At 41.2% G+C, this 15978-nt stretch overlaps 1 pseudogene; it reads left to right on the top strand.

Moving 5' to 3' along the window:
* Window positions 1-15343, top strand: part of LOC101824281 — a 34984-nt pseudogene extending 19641 nt beyond the window's left edge.
* Window positions 15344-15978: the final 635 nt, after the last annotated feature.

The following is a 15978-nucleotide window of genomic DNA, read 5'->3' as shown; positions in this document are numbered from 1 at the left end:
ACATAATCTCAGGCTCCTCAGTGAACAGTTAAGTCAGATGCTAACTGAAGCAGTGGGATAGGCTTTATGCAGTAATATGACTGCAGTAAGTTAAACAAGTATGCCTGGAACCTAAATCCCTGACACTAAAAGATACAGACGACTCCAGGAGGGACTAATAGCAAAGAGGTCACTGGGCTTGTGAGTCCAAGTGGCTACACCCAGGCTTTACTAATTAATGGTCACCTGCCAGAGAGCTATCAAACCCTTCATGATAGGAACCAGACTTGTGAAGAAAAGTGTTCGTGGGATTCAAACATTTGTTTGCAGACTCTGGTAGCTTGGCCAAGACTTATCTTCCCAAATACTATTATTTGAAGACATTTTGAATTAATTTTATTTTTTATAGATTTCTCTCAGGTCTTTGAGGAGATGTCTTTGAGTAGGAGATTCACATCCCTAGCAGGGAAATGGTTGATAATTGACACTTTCTAGAATAAGTGCAACTGAAAGCATCAAGCTTTCCCCAGGCATTGTGGGGTTTGTAGTTATCCTAGGCTGTGCCCTAGGCTGCTGTGCTCCTTACCCATGCTACAGTCCTTCTTTGACTGAAGAGCTTTGGATACAACCAGCACACTCTGAGAGTTCTGCAGCTGTCACTGCAGGGGAATTTCAGAGGTCACCAAGTAGGCAAGCATCACCAATTGATATTGGTTTCTGCTATCATCCGAGTCTGAGGGGTGTGTGTTCTATGTCCTTTGTACCTGAGATCTCTGCTTCTGCTTGCACTACCATTGTTTACATATTTTCTACTGGAGAATCAGTACACCCCATACACTGACATGTCAAACACACACACACACACACACACACACACACACCTTAGTATTTCTTGGATTTTATATGTAAGTCCTTTTGTTTCATTGATTTTTTTTTCTAATTCTTGGAAGATCAGTGCTCATTGAGGCCCAGCAAAGAAATTTCGTGTTTTTAATTGATTTGATTGGTTTTCCTATTGGGTTATTTCTGTTAATTCTTGAAGACTCACAAGTACTTGGCACATTATTTTTTTCAACAGATGATGGGATATCCACTCTCTGCAGGCAAATTGGACCAGAAGACAGCCACATCTCTTCTGAGGAAGTCTAGCCCCTATTTTGTAAGAGGCTTTTGTTGATTATGAGAGTTGACTGAGAAGCAGGGAAGGGCTTGGGGCTCATCTCAAATAACAGAAAATCCAATGGCACAAATATATGTAGGCTTGGGGTTCTGTTTCATTTTTATGTCTGTAACACTTCATCATCCTATCAGGGACTGAACGGTTAAAAGGGGTTGTGATCAATGAAAACTTTTAAACCGGCCAAAGAAACCACATTGCTCACCATTCAGGGCAGGGGTTGCTTCTTTGATCCATTTCAGAACATCCCTGAGGATGCGATTCCAGCAGCCATTAAGGAGTACTTAGGAGGGACAGAAGACCCTGTTTAACATAGATGGTGGAAGCTGGAGAGTTCGAGAGAACAGTCAAGAGTTCCTTTTGGTACTGGGGACCTTGATAGTATCCAGGTTTGTGCCTCAGCATGAATTATACATGGACCTGTGTCTTCTCAGATGCTGGAGCCCCTGTCTATATGTATGAATTTCAGTACCACCCAAGCTTCTCATCGGACTTGAAACCTGGGATGGTGATGGGAGACCATGGGGATGAGCTCTTCTCAGTATTTGGTGCCCCATTTACAAAAGGTAATGGTTCCTTGTTAGTTATGTGCCTGAAGATAGGAGGCCTGTACTCCAGTCTCCTCTGGGTATTCTTGAGTTTCTTGTCTTTGATTTTAGTTTCATGGCTCATCAAAAAGGAGCTGAGTTAGCTTGAGCAGTCCCTACCCTTTCCCTGCTCTAATAGGCATGAGAGAGGACTGTGTTTGTGTCCCCAGCATAGTCTCTTAGAATCCTCATTTGTACATGGCATTGCCTGAAGATGAGAGTGCCAGTAGTTTCTTGCTCATAGGGGTATGGCAAAAGTTGGAATTTACATTAACCTTGAGTTGTATTTAAAATGTTTATTAATATGTCTATAGATACTTGAAACTTATGTAATTTTAGCTATGGCATATTTTCACAAATGTCTCCAGTATCTTAACTCTCAGCAGTTGTGTGTGACTCATGACCTCTTTCATGGCCCACCAGTATCTCCAATCTGGGTTACTCATTAGGATTTTCACATTAATATATTTCAGACTATGAAAGGTATGTGTGTGTGCATGTGTGCATGTGTGTGCATACGTGTGTGTGTGTGTGTGTGTGTGTGTGTGAGAGAGAGAGAGAGAGAGAGAGAGAGAGAGAGAGAGAGAGAGACTTAAAGCCCTGAGTTATGGCACCTCAAACTTATGGGACAAGCTGGAAATGTGCTAAGGAAAGCAAAAGCATCAAGATTTCTGATGGATTGCATACGCAGTACTGAAAGTATGAAATTGGTCAGCATTTTATTCAAATGTAGACATTTTGACTCAGTTAACATGGAATAAGAGTAGAGAATCTGCAGTGGTAAAGGCTCTCATGGCAGTGACACTGCTGGCTAATGGACCAATATGAGTATCAAAGAGCTTTTATCGAGGAAAGAGATCAGCCCCTCCAAGACCCCAACCCAGCGAGCCCAGCTTCAGGTGAGATTGGGTCTCTGGCTGGGACCACCCGCCCATCACCCATCCCCCTCCATCTTCGGGGCCGCTCCCGGCTTCCAGAAGAACCGCCCACACAGGAAAGAGATCAGCCCCTCCAAGACTCCAACCCAGCGAGCCCAGCTTCAGAAGAGCCGCCCACACAGGAAAGAGATCAGCCCCTCCAAGACCCCAACCCAGCGAGCCCAGCTTCAGGAAAGAGATCAGCCCCTCCAAGACCCCAACCCCAGCGAGGCCAGCTTCAGCTTCAGCTGCAGTAAGGAAGGAGACCAGTGGAAACAGAAAGCCCCCACCAGCACCCACTGGAAGAAGAGATGGGAAGAAGACAGAATAAGAGATCACTCAGCAATAGAAACACCAACACGACCCCACCAGAATCCAGGGATCCAACACCAGCAAGACCTGAAAAGCACTACATAGATGAAGAAGAGGAGACAGACCTTAAAAATTATTTCATGAAGATGATGGAGAGCCTCAAAGAAGAAACGAGGAAATCCCTTAAAGAAATAGAAGAAAAAACAAACAAAAAAATCCATGAAATGGGGGAAAAATTCAAGAAATAAACAAATCTCTCAAAGAATCTAAAGAGCACCAAGAAAAAACAACCAAGAAAATTAAGGAAACAGCTCAAACAGTTGAAGGATTGAAAGCTGAAATAGAAACGATAAAGAAAACACAGAATGAAGGGATGCTGGAAATAGAAAAGCTCGGTAAACGGTCTGGAATTACAGATGCAAGCATCACCAATAGAATACAAGAGATAGAAGAGAGAATCTCAGGTGTTGAAGACTCATTAGAGGACATAGCATCGTCAACCAAAGAAAATCTCAAAACCAACAAATCCTTAACACAAAATATTCAGGAAATATGGGACGCCGTGAAGAAGCCAAACCTGAGAATAATAGGTATAGAAGAAGGTGAAGAACTTCAACTTAAAGGTACAGAAAACATATTCAACAAAATCATAGAAGAAAACTTCCCTAACCTAAAGAAAGATATGCCTATGAAAGTACAAGAATCTTACAGAACACCAAATAGGCTTGACCAGAAAAAGAAGTCACCTCGCCATATAATAATCAAAACATCAAACCTACAGAGCAAAGAGAAAATATTAAGAGCAGCTAAAGAAAAAGGCCAAGTAACATATAAAGGCAGACCTATCCGAATTACACCTGACTTCTCAATGGAAACGATGAAAGCCAGAAGATCCTGTTCAGATGTCCTACAAACGCTAAGGGAACAAGGATGCCAGCCCAGACTACTATATCCAGCAAAGCTCTCAATTACCATAGATGGAGAAAACAAAATATTCCATGACAAAGCCAGATTTAAACAATACGTATCCATGAATCCAGCTCTACAGAAAATGCTAGAAGGAAAACCTAGAGCCAAGGAAGATAACTACATTCACAAAGACACAGGCAATATAGAATCATACTTTACAAAACACTAAAAGAAAAAGGGAGGAGAAACTACACAAAATAACTTCACTAACAATAAATCAAGCGCAAACAAGGATCACCAATCAATGGTCATTAATATCCCTCAATGTCAATGGCCTCAACTTACCTATAAAAAGACACAGACTAGCAGAATGGATACGAAGACAGAACCCTTCCTTCTGCTGCATACAAGAAACACATCTCAACACCAAAGACAGACGTTATCTCAGAGTAAAGGGCTGGGAAAAGATCTTCCAATCAAACGGCCCCAAGAAACAAGCGGGCGTAGCAATCCTAATATCTAACAAATTAGGCTTCAAATTAAAATCAATCAAAAGAGATGAAGAAGGGCACTTCATATTCATCAAAGGAAAAATACATCAAGACGAAGTCTCGATTTTAAATATCTACGCCCCAAATACAAAGGCACCTACATTCGTGAAAGAAACATTACTAAAGCTCAAAATGCACATAAAATCTCACACACTAATAGTAGGAGACTTCAACACTCCGCTCTCACCGCTAGATAGGACCTCCAGACAGAAACTTAACAAAGAAACAAAAGAATTAATAGAAGTTATGACCCAACTGGGTTTAACAGACATCTATAGAACATTCCACCCAAATACAAAGGGATATACCTTCTTCTCGGCACCACATGGAACCTTCTCTAAAATTGACCACATAATAGGAAACATAGCAAATCTCCACAGATACAAAAAAATTGGAATAACCCCCTGCATCTTATCAGACCACCATGCATTAACATTAGAATTCAACAATAGCACAAATCGCAGAAACCCTACAAACTCATGGAGATTGAACAATGCACAATTGCACCATCCCTGGGTAAAGGAACAAATAAAAAAAGAAATTAAAGACTTCCTCGATTTCAATGAGAATGAAGACACAACATACACAAACTTATGGGACACTTTGAAAGCAGTGCTGAGAGGAAAGTTTATAGCACTAAGTGCCCACATGAAAAAACTGGAGAACAGTCATACTAGAGAATTAATAGCACAGCTGAATGTTCTAGAACAAAAAGAAGCAAACTCCCCCAGGAGGAGCAGATGCCAGGAAATAATCAAATTGAGGGCTGAAATCAATCAAGTAGAAACCAGGAAAACATTGAGAAGAATCAATGAAACAAAGAGTTGGTTCTTTGAGAAAATCAACAAAATAGACAAACCTCTGTCCAAACTAACCAAAAGACAGAGAGAGAACATGCTAATTAACAAAATCAGGGATGAGAAAGGGGACATAACAACGGACTCTGAGGAAATCAAGAGAATCATCAGGGCATACTTTGAAAATCTGTACTCCACAAAATTTGAAAATTTAAAGGAAATGGACAATTTCCTGGATAGATATCACTTGCCAAAACTAAATCAAGAACAGATAAATAATCTAAACAGACCTATAACCCCTAATGAAATAGAAGCAGTCATCAAAAATCTCCCAAACAAAAAAAGCCCAGGCCCAGATGGCTTCAGTGCAGAATTCTACCAGAAATTCAAAGAAGAGCTCATTCCAATACTCATCAAAGTATTCCACACTATAGAAGCAGGAGGCTCACTGCCAAACTCTTTCTACGAGGCTACAATTACCTTGATACCCAAGCCACACAAAGACACAACTAAGAAAGAGAACTATAGACCAATTTCCCTCATGAACATTGATGCAAAAATACTCAATAAAATACTTGCAAACCGGATTCAAGAACACATCAGAAAAATCATCCACCATGATCAAGTAGGCTTCATTCCAGGAATGCAGGGATGGTTCAACATTAGAAAATCTATCAATGTAATCCACCATATTAACAATCTGCGAAAGAAAAACCACATGATCATCTCACTAGATGCTGAAAAAGCCTTTGACAAAATCCAGCACCCCTTCATGATAAAGGTCCTAGAGAGATCAGGGATAACAGGAACGTACCTGAATATAATAAAAGCAATATACAGTAAACCAACAGCTAACATCAAACTAAATGGAGAGAAACTCAAAGCAATTCCTCTAAAATCAGGAACAAGACAAGGCTGTCCACTCTCTCCATATCTCTTCAATATTGTACTTGAAGTTCTAGCTACAGCAATAAGACAACAAAAGGAGATAAAGGGGATACAAATAGGAAAAGAAGAAGTCAAACTTTCATTATTTGCAGATGATATGATAGTTTACATAAGTGACCCAAAAAACTCCGCAAGGTTACTCCTAGAGCTGATAAACACCTTCAGCAATGTGGCAGGATACAAGGTAAACTCAAAAAAATCAGTGGCCCTATTATATACAGATGATGAAGTGACTGAGAAAGAAATCAGAGAAACATCACCTTTTACAATAGCCAAAAACAGCATCAAATATCTGGGGATAATGTTAACCAAGGAAGTGAAAGACCTGTATATCAAGAACTTTGTGTCTTTGAAGAAAGAAATCAAAGAAGATACCAGAAAATGGAAAGATCTCCCATGCTCTTGGATTGGTAGGATCAACATAATAAAAATGGCAATCTTGCCAAAAGCAGTCTATAGATTCAATGCAATCCCTATCAAAATTCCATCACAATTTTTCAAGGACCTGGAAAGAACATTAATCAACTTTATATGGAAAAACAAAAGGCCCAGGATAGCCAAAACATCCCTATACAATAAAGGAACTTCAGGAGGCATCACCATACCTGACTTCAAGCTCTATTATAGAGCTATAGTCCTGAAAACAGCTTGGTATTGGCACAAAAATAGGCAGGTAGACCAATGGAACCGAATCGAAAGCCCTAATTTTAACCCACACACCTATGAACACCTGATTTTTGACAAAGAAGCTAAAACTGTACAGTGGAAAAAAGAAAGCATCTTCAACAAATGGTGCTGGCATAACTGGGTAGTGGTATGCAGAAGACTGCAGATAGATCCATGTTTATCGCCTTGTACAAAACTTAAGTCCAAATGGATCAAAGATCTCAACATACATCCAGCCACACTGAAACTTTTAGAAGAGAAAGTGGGAGATACTCTTCAACGAGTTGGTACAGGAGACCACTTCCTAAACATAACACCAGTGGCACAGGCACTGAGATCAACAATTAACAAATGGGACCTTCTGAAACTAAAAAGCTTCTGTAAGGCAAAGGACACAATCAAAAAGACAAAAAGGCAGGCCACAGAATGGGAAAAGATATTCACTAACCCTACATCTGACAGAGGGCTAATCTCCAAAATTTACAAAGAACTCAAGAAACAAGTCTCCAAAACACCAAAGGATCCACTTGAAAGGTGGGGTACAGAACTAAATAGAGAATTCTCAGTAGAGGAGGCTAAAATGGCCAAGAGACACTTAAGAAAGTGCTCAACATCCTTAGCCATCAGGGAAATGCAAATCAAAACAACTCTGAGATACCATCTTACTCCTGTCAGAATGGCTAGAATCAAAAACACCGAAGACAATTTATGCTGGAGGGGATGTGGAGAGAGAGGAACACTCCTCCACTGCTGGTGGGAATGCCAACTCATACAGCCTCTTTGGAAATCAGTATGGAGATTCCTCAGGAAAATGGGAATTAATCTACCACTAGACCCAGCAATTCCACTCTTAGGCATTTATCCAAATGAGGCAGGTTCATACAACAAGGGCATCTGCTCCACTATGTTCATAGCAGCATTGTTTGTAATAGCCAGAACCTGGAAGCAACCTAGATGCCCCTCAACTGAAGAGTGGATAGAGAAAATGTGGTACATTTACACAATGGAGTATTACTCAGCAGAAAAAAACAATGGAATCTTGAAATTCGCAGGGAAATGGATAGCACTGGAAGAAACCATCCTGAGTGAGGTAACCCAGTCGCAAAAAGACAAACATGGTATGTACTCACTCATATATGGATTTTAGATATGGATCAGGATAGTGCCAGTCTGCACTTCCACAGATAGAGAGTCTGGGAAACAGGAAAGAACCTAAAAGATATGCATATATGCATAGTACCCAAGAGAAGAGGATGGAGACAAGATCCTCTGAATGGATGGGGAACAGGGCGAGGGGGGGGTAGTGGGACCTGGGAAGAATAGAGGGGGTAAAGAGGAAGGGAGTTGGTCATGGGGGAACAGGAAGTTGAGGGGGTGGGGGTAGAATAGGGGGAAGAGGGAATCATAGGATCGAAGATAGATCAGGCACCAGAGTGACCTCGAGTGATCTAAAGGTATAACATCAATTGGCAAGCTAAGCAATAGTGGAAGGACCACCTCGAATGCCCATTCCTGATAATGAACTTGATGTCTATAACTATCCGGGAGCCTTCATTCTGGGACTGATGGAAGCAGAGGCAAACACACAACTAAGCACTGAACTGAACCCAAGGAACCCAGTGACAGAGAGAGAGGAATGATGAGCAAATTGGCAAAGAATGGGCTGGCAAAACCAGCAGAGACAGCTGATCTGAACAGGGGAGTGCTCTTGGACCCCAGACCGACAGTGGGGAGGCCAGAATGGGACTGATCTGGACCCCCCAAATGTGAGTGTCAGTGAGAAGGCCTGGACAACCTATGGGGCTCTGAGCTGTGGATCAATGTCTATCCCTGGTATACAATCTGTCTTCATGTGCCTATAGCACAAAGAGAGATGCTCTCTCAGCCTGGACTCTTAGGGGAGTGCCTTGACCCTACCAAGAGTAAAATGATAGACTCTAGACATCCCCTATGTGGAAGGATTTGGCAATAGGGTGGGAGGGAGGGTGGAAGGGGAGTGCGGGAGGAGGGGAGGGAGAGGGAACTGGGATTGACATGTAAAACAAGCTATTTAAAATTAAAAAAAGAACTAAATGAATAAATTAACATTGAGAACTGAAAAGTTCACAATGATGTTTATTATCTCTCATTAAAAAAAAAAGAGCTTTTATCTTCTTCCTCACAGGGGGTGCCTCAGGTGAAGAAAGCAGCATCAGCAAGATGGTGATGAAGTTTTGGGGCAATTTTGCTTGGAATGGGTGAGATTGGTGGCAATGGTGGGCAGTGCTAATGGGAAAGGTAGGATATTATGGGGGTAGCCATGGGGAAGTGGATTTTAAAGTTGAAGTGGACAAAGGCCGGAGCATATGACTATAGTACTTTGTGAGAACTCTCAGCAATGGTCAGGCTGTCCAAGCAGATGAAGTGCTCCTCATCTCTAGAGCCATATGGCCCATGACAACAGTATACCCAGAATCCATCCAATTTTCGGAGAGACGTGGGAACCACAAAGCAGACTTGAGAAATTTTGATTTTGCTTCTAGGAACCCAAATGGGAAGACATTACCTGCATGGCCAGAAATACAGTCAGAACGAAGAATACTTGAAGATTGGTGCAACCACTCAGGCAGCCCAAGGGCTGAAAGATAAGGAAGTGGCATTTTGGACTAAAGTCTGGACCAAGGAGGCAGCAGAGAAGCCACTCCAGGGGGAAAAAAAAAGACTGAACTCTGATTGGGAAGCCCAGCTAGCTCTGGGGGGCCAATGCAGCAAAGGCAGTGCTAGACCATGTGGTGCTTGTAGATGAAAAGGTTTCTTACTGTGGGGACTACAGAGCTGTGTGTTATTGGGTGTGGGAAGTCAAGAAAGATGTGACGTTTATCTCATGGCCTCAATTTGTAGAAAACTTTAGCTCTTTTAGATACCACATCAATGTCTGTGTTGTCTTTGGTTCCAAATGAATGCACCCTTCTTTGGCAGAGAAAGATGAAAAGTACAAAGGATAAAAACCATTGTAGGAAGACAACACCACAGGGGCGGATGGAGGAATAGTTAACCTGAAAAACAATGAAAGATGGCACTTTGGGAAGGCGAGACTATTCATCAACTCACCTTCCCTCTCCAGACAAATGTTCTTTTGCATGCGAGGAGAATGACTAGACTCTAGAGTTTATTAAAGTGCTAAAAGTTGCACATGGGCTACATCAAGGGCATAGAACTCCTGGGAACCACAGACTCAAGGAGGAGATTACATCCATCACAGACAGACAGGTGTCCATGGTTAAGATTGGGGACAGTAGAATGACCAGATAAAGCTTGTCCCTTGGGGTTCAGGTTCAAAATATTTCACAGGGACTGAAGAGATGGCCCAGAAATTAGAAGCACTTATTTCTCTTCCTGAAGACCTGGGTTCAATTTCCAGAACCCACATGGTAGCTTGCAACCATCTATAATTCCAGTTCCAGGGGATTTGATGCCTTCTGACCCTCTGTGAATACCAGGCATGTACATGGTACACAGAGATACATGTAGGCCAGATTCTCATACACATGCAATGAGCAAACACCCCAACACTGCAGACCACATAGGAACACAATTCTATAGCAATTGGAGGGAAAACAGCAAGCTGATCTCTATTTTGGTCCTGGTGAAGACTTATTAACGACACAAGAAGGACAATTGTGACTATCTACGCTCTTAGTGTGGGGGACAGGCGATTGTCGTGGATCAAGATCCCTGTAGACCTTTTAGTGTTGATATTTTAGGACTTCTACTGCTGTGACTAAACATCATGATCAAAAGCGACTTGGGGAGAAAAGGGTTTATTTTGTCTTATAGTTTCACATCACAGTCTATCCCTGAGGGAAGTCAGGGCAGGAAGTCAAGGCAGGGACCTGAAGGCAGGAGCTGATGCAGAGAATGTGGCATCAGTTGCTAAGGGAAGAAATGTTCAATAGACCTGTCTAAGGCCAATCTGACGAGGGCATTTTCTCAGTTAAGATTCCTTCTTCCCAGATACGTCTAGGTTTGTGTCAAGCTGATAAAACAAACAAAAAACAACAAAAACCCAACCAGCACAGTCACAGGATCATTGAGAAGGGTCCATCTCCAAGACTGAGGAACATGGGGTCCCCCTAAAATTGAGACTAGACCAGGGCTAGAGAAATCACTCCTGTGTGCTACTACAGTAGACATGGACAAACAGGCTGGGTAAGGAAAGCATGGGAAACCACTCACTTTGGAGGGAGGTAAAAACAGCTGGCAAAATATATAACAAAAATAGCATCAAAGATAAGAGGTAATACTTTATATTTTTTGAAAATTTTTAAATGATAGCTAACAGACATTATATTGTTTGAAGAGATAATGAGATCAAAGCTGGATATGGTATAACCAGGGTGACCAGTAAAGATTTTCTCTCCATCTACATAAGAAGGAAAACGTGCAAGTCATAACTCTTGCATACTATATGCTTAGGAAACCAGCACATTATTGATAACGACAGAGTCTATTGCCAACTTGAGCACTAACGGGTCCCCTTGGTCACAGGTGCCTCTGTGTGCCTTGTTGGATGAATGTGGAGAAACGAATCCCTAGGTGTTCCTGTGTGAATAGGATACCCATGCAAATTACTTGGTCTGTTTTTATTTTAGAAGACTTAGTTTTGTTTCTGTGTGTATGGGTGATGATGTCTATGGAGGCCAGAAGAGGGCACCACAATCCCCTAAGATGGAGTTATAGGTGTTTGTGAGCTGTCAATTGTGGGTACTGAAGCAGCTGCAGCCTTTGGAAAAGCAGGAAGTGCTCTTAACTCCTGAGACATCTGTCTACCATGCTTGGCATCTTTCAGTAGCCTTTAACTTCTTCAGCAGGAGCATTTCATTGGTCCCAATATCAAATAGGCTTTTATGGCCTTCTGAAGAACCCTTTGCTCCCAGTTTTCACTGCAAACTTGGCTAAAAACAGCTGGCAATAACAATATCGTTGTCCAAATACTTTACTACCACGAACTTGCTTCTGCTAAGCTAATTTTTCTATCATTTTCAAACGCAGTCTCAAAACAAAGCCCAAAGTCTATAGTTACATCTTTTTCAAATTCTTTCTGCAAACTGGTTCCAGAGGTTTCCGGACCCCACAGTTAATAACAGTCACAGAAACAGTCCCACAGCCCAGTACCTGTTTTACTCAGACTCCATGCCATTATGCCATGCAGCAGAGAGAAACAGTGAGACAGGTGAAGGCTTCGTTTTGGCTCAGTGTCATTTCATCATGACAGGAAAGGGCATGGTGGGGCTGGACACTGATACCACGGTGAAGCAGGGCAGGCGGAGAGGATGCCTGTGCCAGGGGATCGATCCTCAGCTTTATTCCTTCTGGCCTACGGGATGATGCTGTTCATGCTCTGGGTTCCCAGGCTACCGAATGATGCTGTCCACACTCAAGATAGACCTTATGTCCCTAGAAGAGTCTCTCTGGAATGCTCTTAAAGACACACAGAGCGGGGCTTTACTCTCCCCTAGTACTTCTTAAGCCATCCATGCTGATAACTGCTACAGGCCTGGGTTGCAGTCTCCTGCCAGATGAATGGCTAACAAAGGTTTTCCCTATCTGTAGGAAAGTTCCAGTATGGTTTTACTTTTGCTATGTGTGCTCCCACTCAGGAAATTATCTGTCCCAATATCTTGAAGGTTTTATATCTCTCTATTTGTTGTAGCAGTTTCAGCATTTATAATAAGGTTTTTTTTAAATTTAAAGTTATTTTGCACAGGGCCAGAGAGGGATCTGCTACTCAGTATTTTTGGCATCATTTGTTGAAAAGGTTATGTTTTCCAGCATATGTTTTGGGAACCTTTTTCATAAATCAATTTAAAACAAGTGGGTTATTTTAGGGTACTTTATTCTATTACGTTTGTCTATATATCTTTTTTTTTACAGTAATGCCATATTTTTTTTACTATGGATCTGTAATTAGTATTTGAAAACAGGAATTGTAAAGCCTCCAGTTTTTTTTTAACTTTCACAACTGCCATTTATTGGCTGAGTGAGGAGCAGACATTTCAACTCTTCACACATGCACCCGTCTCTGAAGTCATACCCTGTGTTCAGGAACCCCGAAGAGCCACCTGCTGCTTCTCTTTGAACTTATTTCAGTGATGTCCCAGCCTCACAGGTGTCAAGTTTTCCCTAAGACCTCACGTAACACCCAAATGCTCACACTCCTCCATCCCACTGGCTCACAATTTTATGCCACATATAGTACATACTCAAAATGTCCAACTTTCACAACATATTATCACAATTGTTAGGAAATGAATGGCCGTGACCCTGAGAGACAGTTCTGACACGGCAAGGACCGAGGAGTGTTTTTTTTAAGGAAACAGTTCTACTAGAAACATGAGACCATATAGAACTGAAAATATTGCAGACACAAATGCAGGACCAAGACTCCAAGTTACCACTTAGTATGCTTTGTGCTGTAGGATATAAAACTAGCCCCCTCTGCGGAATGGTATGGTGACCCTGGAGACAGTCACAGCTTCTCTTGATTCAGTATTCTGTTTTATGGTTGTACCAAAAAATAAACAACCAGCAAATGATTTAACTTCTTAAAAATCATTTACACTTAAAAAAATGGGATGAGGTGAGATTTCCTCCCACCTTTTAAAAATGTTTCCAGAGCAGCGCTTGGACCCCACCTTCAATGCTCCATCAGCGCTAACCTGAAGCCTCCAGTTTTGCCTTTTTGCTGAGGATTATTTTGGTTACTCAATGACTCTTTTGCTTCATGTGAATTTTAGGATATTTCCCCAGTTTTATGAAAGGGACATTAGTACTTTGATGGGCATGATGGAGCTCCCTTTCTGTACAATTGCCATTTTAACACTCTCAGTTCTCTTTATCCTTGAGCATGTGAGGTCTTTGAATCTTCTAATATTTTCTTTGGTGTCTTTTCTCATGCATTACAATTTTAATTGTTAAAAGCCTTCTACCTCTTTAGACTTATTGCTATATACTTTATTTTGTGAGGTTATTATGAACAGTTAATTTCTTTCTTTCTCAGAATTACTGATATATAGGAAAGCTAATTTTGGCTGTTGACCTTGTGTCCCAAGTGTCTTATAATCATTAGCATAATAAGCTGATACAGACAAAATAGAATTATAAACACTTCCTTGATCTCAAAGCAAGAAGAGTAATAGGAAAAGAATGCAGAATTTATGAAGAAGTGGGAATGTCCTCCCAAGGTGGACAACTCTGGTGCAAACATATTAAAATTCTATTGAACAATGGTGATTCCAACTCATCAATTAAAAGTGATTGTCAAACTGGTTAAGACAGGAAGACAAGCAAATGCCCCATGAGGAGTCTCACTTTAGGACCTTTTTTCATTCCTTTAATTGTTTTGAATGAACAACAGCAATGTTGTGTGATCATGATGACATTAGTGGCTACACTTGCTACTGGGCATTACCTTACACAGGCAAGAATTGTCAAATAATGTTGGCTCCCTCCTGTCCAAACCCTTGTAAGAACGCTGGTATTTATAAAGAGGCACCTAATTTTGAGAGCTTCACCTGCTTGTTTTTAAATATGATAACATAAAGCACATAACTGGTATACCACACAATCCTAAAGGACAAGCCGGAGTTGAGAGACCTAATCATACTTTAAAAGAAATGCGGTATAAACAGGCAGGGGAAACAAAGACCCCCAAGCACAGATTACATAATGCTTTATTAACACTAAATTTTCTTAATGCTGATGAAAAAGGAAAAACAGCTGTAGAAAGATACTGGAAAATAGAAAAAAACTTCTGAACTAAATCAGCCTATGTACTTCAAGGATGTGTTGACCTCAGAATGGAAACCAGACTATGTGTTACATTGGGGTAGGGGTTTCACCCTTGTTTCCACAGGAGATGAAAAGTTTTGGATACCATCAAAGTTGATCAAGATTTGGACTGAACAGGAGAAACCTCTTCATGAAGAAAAATGACAGGACATCCACCACGTAATATCCCAGGAGTTGCATGGAGACCTCAAAAGGGAAAGGGGAGTGATTTTTCTTGTCTTAACAGGAAAAACCATCTCCAAAAGCAAAAAAAAAATACTGAACGTGTAGATGCCTAAAGAAAGAGAGGATAGCTATCCAAAAAGAACCATCAAACAAAGTAGAATCTGACATGTGGTAAACACTTGAACTATTTCTATACAAAAACTATTTCTCTTTACTTCCTAGCACTCTTTTAGTCCCAATTCACTCAAACCATTGCTGGCTTTGGAGTTGGACTTGGCTTTCCTCCTCTAAATCCAAGCATGTTAAAATAAAATTCAGAGTGTCTGTATTACATCAAGAAGCCAATTGATATAAGGCAGAAGAAAACAAATTCTAGGGACTGTCATTTGTCTAAACTCAATTATTTCTCTGAAAGTCTAATTTCCCTCATATTTATTATCTTCCTTTTCAGGTCTTTGATGAGGTTGAAGATTGGATTGTTACAATTATTGTTCTCTCTCCCTAGATAGAAATATTTAGTACTAGACTTAAACTTTCCAGCTTAGTACAGCCCTCTAGTAACTTCTGTGATGCCTTTACCCTAGGACTGGATATGTAGTTCTTGCCATTTGCTCTTGTTGTTTACTGGCTTTAGATCTTGAGGGAGTATGTTTGTACTTCTCCTTTTCCTAGTGCACACTTGAATTTTGCCATCTTTGTACATAGTTTTGTATAAAGTCTTACGTAGGGGCCCGAATATAATAGTTTGGATATAGGCTTCAGCTCAATTCTAGGAGCTCGAATCTCCTGTTGTCTTTTAGATGTTGGCTGGTTGCCTCCGGCTGGCCTGGCCACAGTGAAGAATGGCTTCTAGTTTATGTATCAATATACTTAGGTCCCACACCCATCATGAGGTCTAGTGGGATGTGCCTGAAGACTGGTGAGATGCGAAACATGCCTTACAGAATGTCTGAGGGCTTGTGGAAGTGCATTCTAGGACCACCACTAGGGTTAAAGGAAGTGTTTCCTAGTCAGCCCTATATACATGATAATGGATGTCTTCTGCCAGTAACCCCGCTTTTGGAAAGCTATTTAAGAGGATGTTTGAATAAACCATGGCCTCCAGTATTAATGGAGAGCCCTCCTGAGATGACATGATGT

The sequence above is a fragment of the Mesocricetus auratus genome, unplaced genomic scaffold (assembly GCF_017639785.1).
Source record: "Mesocricetus auratus isolate SY011 unplaced genomic scaffold, BCM_Maur_2.0 Super-Scaffold_100045, whole genome shotgun sequence".
Classification (NCBI taxonomy): domain Eukaryota; kingdom Metazoa; phylum Chordata; class Mammalia; order Rodentia; family Cricetidae; genus Mesocricetus; species Mesocricetus auratus.
The sequence above is the reverse complement of the archived record's forward strand: the minus strand, read 5'-3'. Positions and strand labels throughout refer to the sequence as shown.